This window comes from Castanea sativa, chromosome 7 (assembly GCF_040712315.1).
Source record: "Castanea sativa cultivar Marrone di Chiusa Pesio chromosome 7, ASM4071231v1".
In the NCBI taxonomy this organism is placed as follows: domain Eukaryota; kingdom Viridiplantae; phylum Streptophyta; class Magnoliopsida; order Fagales; family Fagaceae; genus Castanea; species Castanea sativa.
In genome coordinates, this window is record NC_134019.1 from 29,477,703 (window position 1) to 29,487,031 (window position 9,329).

At 39.6% G+C, this 9,329-nt stretch overlaps 1 long non-coding RNA gene across 1 annotated transcript; it reads right to left on the reverse strand.

Moving 5' to 3' along the window:
* Nucleotides 1–510: 510 nt before the first annotated feature.
* Nucleotides 511–4,180, reverse strand: LOC142642189 (uncharacterized). The gene is made up of 2 exons (XR_012845606.1): nt 3,354–4,180; nt 511–3,108 (listed from the first exon to the last, which is right to left on the reverse strand). It is a non-coding gene; the product is annotated as an uncharacterized LOC142642189 (long non-coding RNA).
* Between the last annotated feature and the right edge of the window lie 5,149 nt (nt 4,181–9,329).

Below are 9,329 nucleotides of genomic sequence, written 5' to 3' on the forward strand. Positions count from 1 at the left end.
ATTCCCATCCCAAAAAATAGATAAATAAATAATACCATCAAATTATAAGGTTATTAGTAAAAGATAGAATATAAGTCATTGTTCAAAAATATGTAATGCATTCTCTGACTATCATAATATCATAATAGATGATAAATAGAATTTAGATAATTTCTTAAATGCAGTACATTAGTTTCTAATAATAAAAATATATGCAATACATTAGATTCCTCAAATAAATTTAAACACTTTGTTCCATTAACTAATAAAATACAAATAGTTTAATCTTTTCCAAGGAAAAGTAATTTCAAAACAACCAAGTGTTTGAATTTAATTGGAAAACCTAATTTATTACCCCTAAAGTACTATATCTTTTTTAAGTATTTCAAAATATTAAATAAATAAAACACAACTAGAAAGTTTAATTTATTAATTCTTATATACCATTAATTTTTTTTCCCAATTGGCAAACAAAATTAAATGTAATATATTATTCCTAAGAACAATAATAAATAAATAAATTGAATCTGATAACATTCAAAACATCATTTAAAATAATAATAATTCACTTACATTAGAATTTACCAAAAAATTAGATAACAGTTGAGAGATATTACCTTACTGCACATACAGTATTTTTTGGAAAAGACTTTAGCCCATAAGGACTCGCTCTCCTTTCTAAACCTCCAATTTAGTTTAGCTAGCAATGCTACATTTTTTTTCTTTGGCTACTTGCAAACCCAAACCCCTATCTTTTTTTGGTTTGGTAATTTTCTTCTAGCCAATCAAATGAAGTTTCCTCTTGTTATCCAACGACCCCTAAAGAAAATTTTTGCTAATTCTATCCACGTTTCGAAGAATTTTAGGCGGTAGAGTTACACATTGCATACAATAATTTGGGATGGTTGAGATAACTGACTGGGTGAGGACCAATCTGCCTACAAGTGAAAGGAGATTACCCTTCCACCCCACTAGCCGGCTTTGCATTCGCTCAATGATGAAGTTAAAGTCCTGTGGGCTAGAAGAATGTTTAATGGGGAAGCCCAAATATTTGCCCAAAGTTGGGGTGGATTGGAATCCCAACAGCTCACTCATCTCCATCCTACACTCAGAAGATATGTTTGGGGAGAAGAATACCTGAGATTTCTCCATGCTTACCTTCTGGCCAAAAAGAAAGCAGAAGGTATCCAACACATCACGAACAGCCACACAATTCTTCCTATCCGCCTTAGCAAACAACACAAGATCGTCGGCAAAGAAAAGATGTGAAAAGGCCACCCCACCTTGTGACAACTTGACTGGATTCCAAAGCTTCACATCACATTTGTTGTTAATTAAGGCTCCCAGTACCTCCATACAGAGAATGAACTAGTAAGGGGAGAGGGGATCCCCTTACCTAATGCCCCTTGAAGGATTAAAGGAGTCAAGTGCTCCCCCATTGAAGAGAATAGCAACTGATGAGGAAAAGACGCAACTTATAATCAGGGTAATAAGGTGCCTCAGAAATCTAAAGAGGTTGAGAGTGTCCCTTATGAAACTCCATTCTATCTGGTCATACGCTTTCTTCAAGTCAATTTTTATTTTCATTACCCCCACCTCTCCCTTTCTTCCTAGACATTGAGTGAACCAATTCCTGCACAATTATAGCATTATCTACCCCTTTTCTGCCTAGGACAAAAGCCATCTGCAACAGCAACACTAAATCAACAAGGAGGGGTCCTAGTCTTGCCACTATAATCCTGGTTACTACCTTATAAATGGAATTACATAAACTGATTGGGCGATAATTCCCAAGGGTCTCTGGGTTGTTGCATTTGGGAATAAGGGTGATAAGGGTCTTATTCAACTAAGCTGACATCTCACCTGATAAGAAGATCGACTTCACTTCTTCCTTAATCGAGCTACCAACCGTAGGCCAGAATCTTTGAAAGAATCAAGCATGGAGACCATCAAGTCCAGGAGCTTTGTAGGGCTTCAAGGAACATAAGGCAGACCTAATCTCAGCATCTACGATAGGACCTTCAAGGAGGGCAACATCAGCTTCGTGGAGACTAGCTTGCCAGAAAAGAGGGATCCTTTCAGCCAGTTGGGAATAACAATGGCTAGTCGAGAAGAGCTCTAAAAAACCATTCCTAATATGATTAGCTATCTCAGATTCTCTATGGATCCAATTTCCCATTCTATCTTTCATTGCTATGATGCGGTTTCTTCTTCAGCGGATAAGAGCTAAATTGTGGTAGAAGGTAGTGTTCCTGTCGCCCTCAACTGGTCTGGATATGCTAGCTTTCATTGCCCAAAACTCCTCTTCCAGTTTCAGGACTACTGAAAAATCAACTCTCAGCTCTTTCTCTAGATTGATGAGATAGTCATTTGGCTGATTTGCCAAGCTCTCCTGGATACCTCTTAACCGAGCCCAGATTCTATTCTTCCTATGGAATAGGTTCCCAAAAATGTTCCTATTCCAATCTCTTGCGCGCAAGGTAAATCTCAAGATTGCAGAAGGTAAGGAAGTCACTTCACCCCACGAATCCCGAACCACCTCTGGGAAAGAAGGGTGGGATAGCCACATAGACTGGAACCTACAAGGATGGGTAAGCCTAAGTCCAGTGTCATGGTGAAGGGAAAGTGTGATAGGGCAATGGTCAAAGTGAACTCTCTCAAGATGCTTGACAACTGCTTCTAGGTACAAAGCATTCCACTCAGCATTAATGAAAACTCTATCAATTCTTTCTCATATAAGACCAGTGAGAGGCCTGAGATTAGACCATGTATACCACGGCCCTATGAACCCTATATCAATCATCTTGCATTTGTCCAGACATTCCTGGAATCTGATTGCTCTATTAACATTAACCGGTCTCCCATTGAATTTGTCATCCCTCATCAAAACTTCATTAAAATCAACAACAATAACCCAAGGGAGTGCGTGAAGGGATGCCACATGGCCTAAGTTTTCCCAAAACAACCTCCTCTCAGCAGAACGAGGGCTAGCATATACTGCAAAAAGCAACCAATTCTGAATTGGGGAATCGGTAGAGACAAGAGCATGAATCTCTTACTCTTTATGTGATAACTCAGAAACTTCAACTTGATTTGAATCCCATAAAATCCAGAGGCCCCCAGAGACACCTATATTATTTGAACAGGTTGCCCCATCAAAAGGTAGCAAATCAGTAACTTGCTTTGCTCTCTCGCCACTGACCTTTGTTTCAGTCACAATCAAAATGGCAGGGGAGTAAAGCTGCACATACTCATTAACAACATTTCTAAAATTGGGGTTCAAAGCACCCTGACAGTTCCATATGAGCAAATTCATATTGAACAAAATAAGAAAGGGAACAAAGAAACTTAACAAGGGGTGTGAGTAACTTCACCTCCCTTATCAGCTTGCATTTCATCTCCAGGAACTAAATACCCTCCTGGATCATCTTCAAGCATGTGGGTCTGTCTCTGGGCTAGATTTGGACTGGAATCCTCCTCCATCATCCCTTCCGCTTATTCTATTTGCTTCAGATGGGCTCTAGAGATGCGCGCTACTACTACCTTAACATAGCCCACCTCTTTGCCATCACTAGGTGTTGAAGCAATTGAACTCTCTCCCTAAGGTTTGGCCTTCTTTGACTGATTCACTCCGCTCTTCACTACGAACCGACACCTCCATCTTATCCGTCAACTAAACCTTATCATTCGGGTCAGATGTGGACGACCCCGCTTTGAACTCCATAAACTCTGACGAAAGGGGCAACACCCAATTCTCCTTCTCTAGAGTCATTTGGGATTTTTCTTCAACCAAGGTCGGACCCAGCGCTTTCCATTCAGGTGAAAATTTTGAGCGAAGCCCCTTCTGGCTTCTTGAGTTTTGTTTGGATTTATGCCCAAAATTGGTCCCTCTGACACTTGAAGACCTTACGCCTGCATTTGTCTTCTCTCCATAGCGCACTAACTTGGTATGTGGGACTCCCTTTTCTCTGACCTTCACTAAGACCTGCAGCTTCGTTCGCAGGGCCTGATGCAAATGGGCTAGAAAACCTGGTAGTGGACAAAAGGCTCGGGCTTTAAGTTGTGAGATCATTTTGGAGTGCCTGGTCTACTACTTTCTTGCCCAATTTGCCAGGTTGCCTTTTACGTTCAACAAGGACCCACTGCCCAAAGGAATTGTCCTCCACAACATGTTGACTTTAAACGATCATCTCTTTTCCCACCTTTTCCTTCTCACCGACTTTCTTCGGCGCTCTGACTCTATATTGGCAACTTTCAGCCTTATGTCCAAATCGACCGCAAGAAAAACAGAGGTTGTTTATCCCTTCATACTGAACCGGTTGTTCTAGGCCCCCAGTTTTTATGATTTTTATCAAAGGCCTATTGAAGCTTACTTGAATGCATAGCCTTGCGAACCTTCCCCTTGCTTTTGTTGCTGTGTGTGTATCTATTTTTAACACCGGACCTATTGTGCTCCCAATGTCCCGTAAGACTGACGGTTCATAGTATTCAATAGGTAACACCAGCAAGCGAACCCAAACAGTGACCGATGACACACAAGCTGTGGACTGTTTGAAATTCGATTCCTAGCATCTGATGGACAAGTAGTGCCCCGTAACAAACCACAGACCACCACTAAGGATTTTGGAGTAATATGCCTTCAAGGTGAACCTTACTAGGATAAACCCAAAGCCTAAGTCCACACAGCTCATCTTACCAGATGGCTTCCACATGCTTCCGAGTCGGGACACAAGGAAATGGTACCCAACAGACTTTCCAAACACTTTCACTATTAATGCATTTGTCCACGGTCTGCGCATTCGTGCTTTTCTTTCGCCAGATAGATTGACTGTTGCTATGCCCACGGACAGATCCGAGGTCTCGTCATCTGACTCAATCTCCCCTTTATCCTCCATTTCGTTGTCAAGCGCAAAGGCTTGCTCATATGCCCCTAGGATTTCTCCCAAGAGTTTTTCCTTGTATGACCCACACCCTCCTTCATGAGTGGAGGTACTTGCTTCGTGAACGCCTCTTCCGCGATGGCTCTCTTTTACTTTTTTTGTGCTTCGCTGAAGTTCATCGTCCTCCTCTCTCGACCTAACGGGTGTTTCACTTATGCTGAAGTATACCATAGGTTTTTAAATATGAGTTCGAATGTTCTTATTTCTTTCTATCTATATAATGGCTGGACATGCATCTTGTCTCTAGCCAAAGAATTCATACCAATTAAATTGTTATAATGATATTTTGAAATGTTACCAACCGATTTGACTTTCTCATCAAACCCAAAAAAATAAATGCTTTGTATAAATTTGGTAACTTATTGTTCATAGAAATAGCTGTAGAATAAAGTTGCTGAAAACCTTCCATATATGCTAACATTATCAAATAAAAGATACAAATAAGAACGTTTGAGAGCAAAACGTTTAAAAAGAAAAATATATATTACGTTGAAACTAATAAGGCAGGCAATAGTGATCCAGGCACTCAATGGTGGTCTGCCAAGTCCCTCATTGTATGGACACATTGTGGACGACATCCTCCATTTGGCTTCGCAGTTGTAGTACTCCAAATTCTGTCATGTATCACGAAACTATAGTAAGGTTGCGGATGCTTTCGATAAGAAATCTCGGGAAGGGTTAGAACTTATGGTTTCGGGTAATAATTTACCTAGAGACATTATCCCCTTGCTATGTTTGATGTTCATTAGTTTCTTCATATGTTTTGGTTTTAATAAAAGCACCAGTCTGTCCCAAAGACTGATTTCTCAACAAAAAAATAATAATAAGGCAGGCATTGATGGTATTAAACATCTCACAGTTGTCCACTAATCCTGTTCTGTTTTAAAAGAATAAATGCTTAGATTTAAGTTACACTTTGAAGAATGAACCGGTATAAATATTTGTGGGGTGTGAGGGGCAAGAGCCGGTGTTCAAGTCTTCAAGAGGGAGCTTCACACATATATACATTTAGATTAGGCTAGAGTAGAAATTTTATCTTGTGTAAAATAAAAAAAAAAAGAATGAACTGGTATTGCATTAGTGAAAAAAAATGAAATGATTTATTTTTCTCACTTAAAATACAATTTAATATATTTTATAAAAATAATCCAACATCATATCACAAATGACAAAATTTATGTATAATACCTTAGATATTGTTCCTTAGGTTCCCCTCTAAAGATTCTGTCATGTAGCTACTTAATTTGAAAAATACACTTTCATCAATGAGAAAAAAGACACATGGAGAATCTTAAGAGAAGAACCTAAGAAACAGCACCTAAGTACTGTATTTAAATCTTGCTCTATAACAAAAGTTGGATGTAATACCCTGTTTTTATATAATTTGTTTTAAGTGAAACTCTATTATCAAACTTTTAAGAAGTTTATTTTCATTTAAAAAAGTTTCCTTTTTTCAAAAATTATTATAATCATTCTAAGGGCATCATTTTAGTTCTAGAGCTCAAGAGATAGAAGGCTTCAGGTCCAAAGAACCCAACACAATGAATTTGTAGAGAATTGGCTTAAAAACTTGGCTTTAATGGATCCAGCAACATACACAGTGGACTAAGGATAGTAAGGAAACACAGAGAGACAAGTTGTATGCAAAGAAATCCTTTCTCGACGTAATCCGAGGAGAATGGCTCTTGAATATAGTGCTTTTAGACTTGGTTACAACTTCCAGTCCTTGTTGATACAGTATTTTCTTTGCAAATTTCTCGACCCATTCTCCCCTAGAGTATCTCTCACATCATACAGCCCCCTTTAAATGATCTTGACCCTCCATTTATTGGTCGCCCAAGCTACCACTTGAGTGCTTGTCCCATCAGACACCTCCCCAAACCCCTTGTGAGTTGCGGCAATCAAGGCAGCACTGTTTAGGGGTCTTCTCCACATAAATTCGGTTAGGAGGTTTGGTGAGAAGCATTAAATGTGGTGGCAGCCACCGTCCCTTCCGTCAGCGCTAACCCTTTCCCTGAAGCTCCTTCTTTTCAGTATGACATCCTCTGGTAACGTGCCGCTGATGTGGCCTCACTGTCCGAGGGCGCGATCTCCTCAGAGCTGCAGTGGCCTCCTCGGCCTCAGATATGTCACATGACAATGTAGCCTTATCAAATTTCTATTCCCCACTTTTCTCTTATCCGAGGAGAAAAGTGGGGTTTTGACGTTGGATAGTTAACTCCACACGCTTCTTTTGAATCCCACATGTGAGAACGTCACTTCGCGTACCCCGTAACTGTTCTGGCACTTCGCAGCTCGCATTGTCTCATTAAATGCTCCAAACAGCGCTTTGTTCCTAACATCCTACGGTGAGATGGAGATCCTACGGCTGGCATTTCTCCTCGAATTTTAGGAGAGATAACTCCTACCCAATTCCCACTCCTATAGAAGGCGCCTGGGGGATTTGTTTCTCCCACTTTTCAAAGCTTTCGAATTTTCAAACTCTGAAATTCTCAAACTCTCAAGAAGCTCCTGAAGCGACCCCTGCCTTTATTTTCGTATGTTCTTTCCTTCTTAGGTTTTTTTCTCCCCAACCAGTCTCCTCGGCCTTCTGTTCCCTATTTCCTTTCCTCACCAAAACTTCTTTCGCTTTATGTTAGCCTGTTTAGATGGGTAGGATTGCTCACCTAGAAGATTCTCCCACCAGTATGGAGGGTTTTAGGGCCTTGTATCACATTTCCCAAGGTGTTTCCCTACGGTACTGCCCTCTTGAGGGATGGATCGACCTTAGAAGGGAGGGCGAAGTAGTTATTCCCACGATCGCCTTTATAAAAGGGGGGATAAGGCTACCTATAGGGAGAGTAACTAGGGACTACTTGCTAGCCCATAGAATCTGCCCTCACCAGTGCGCACCTAACCTATTTAGAGTCTTGGGTAGCGTAGACACTCTCAACGAGCAAATAGGGTTAGGCCTCACTTGGCACGATGTCGTCTAGATGTACGAGTGTCATCTGCTTGCAAATTCGGGGTACTACCTTAAGTCTAGGTCTTCCATTGTTAGGCTCGTCCCATGCCTCCCCAAATCTAACTAGGGCATGAAAGACAACTTCCTAATTGTCTCGGGTGAATGGCATGACGGTCTTCACTGCCTAGTATAGGAGGGAGAGCTAGGTGGGGTACCCTAGGTTTAGGTCTTTTAATATGAGCGCTAGTTCTGTAGTTTTGCTGCTTTCTCCTTTCTTTTAGTATTTTGTTTCTTTTTTATGGAGGGTTTTATTGTTTTGACTGTAGTTTTGCTTCTCGGCCATTTTTGCAGATAAGAGATACGTAGCTCCCAACATCAACTTCATCAACGTTCCCGATCTCAACAAGGTGCTGAGGTCCGAGGTGTTTGTGAGCGAGGACAGACAGTTGAGAGTCGTACATCTCATCCTCAGCTTCGAGCCCTTATCCAACAAGTTCCAGGACATGGGCCACGCGATCCTTGGTTGGCTCAGTTAGACTTCTCAGTACCCGGGTTCCTAGCCAGGGAAGACGTCGTGCAAGTCGAACTGCCTTCTATGAGAGACGTGTCCCTTGAAAAAAGAGATTCGGGTACCTTTTTGGGCTCCTTTCTTTTTGGGTAAGTGGTATGGAGTCGCCACTTTTTTTATATACACAAAATAAGAAAAACTAAATATATAACTGAATTATTCTCTTCATTGATTGAATAAAAAATTACACAAGTGGAAAATTGAAAAATTACATGGCTTTGAGTCCTAGTTACAAACTACCAAGTAATTACTAGGCTTTTTGTCCTAGTTACATTCTACCAAAAATAAAACAAAAGATAAAGCTAAGTCGACTTAACCAAAAAATCTAAATCCGGAGGCTAGGTTACAGAATGGGAAGGTGTTAGGCACCCATTCCGTCCAGACAAAGTCTAGTCTTCTAGACTCTTGTGACCAATGTATTATTTTATGCATGTTATGTATGATATGTTGAACATGTGAAATAAACTAATTACATAAAACCATTTATGAATGCCTCCTCTTTTTCATTTAAAAAATTCAGATCTATTTTTATGATTAGAAGAAATTGATTTTGGCATTAAAAAAAAATCAAATCTATTTTTGTTTGTGAAAAGGATTTTTGAAAAGAAAATTCAGATCTGTTTTTGCTTAATAAAAACAAAGTACTTTGATTGGTTTTAAAAAATTCAAAATTTTTTTTATATTTAAAAAAAAAAGATTTTTTATGTGAAGAAGATCTCATTCACAAAATAATTTCATACTTCATGAGTCAAACAAAACAAACAACAATATATGATCTCATTTTTTATTTAAAAAATTTACGTGCATTAAAAAGTCAAATCTGTATCTAAAGAAGATACAAAATCCGTTTTCATTTTAAGAAAAACTCAAATATACATCTAAGAAAGATGTAGATCTA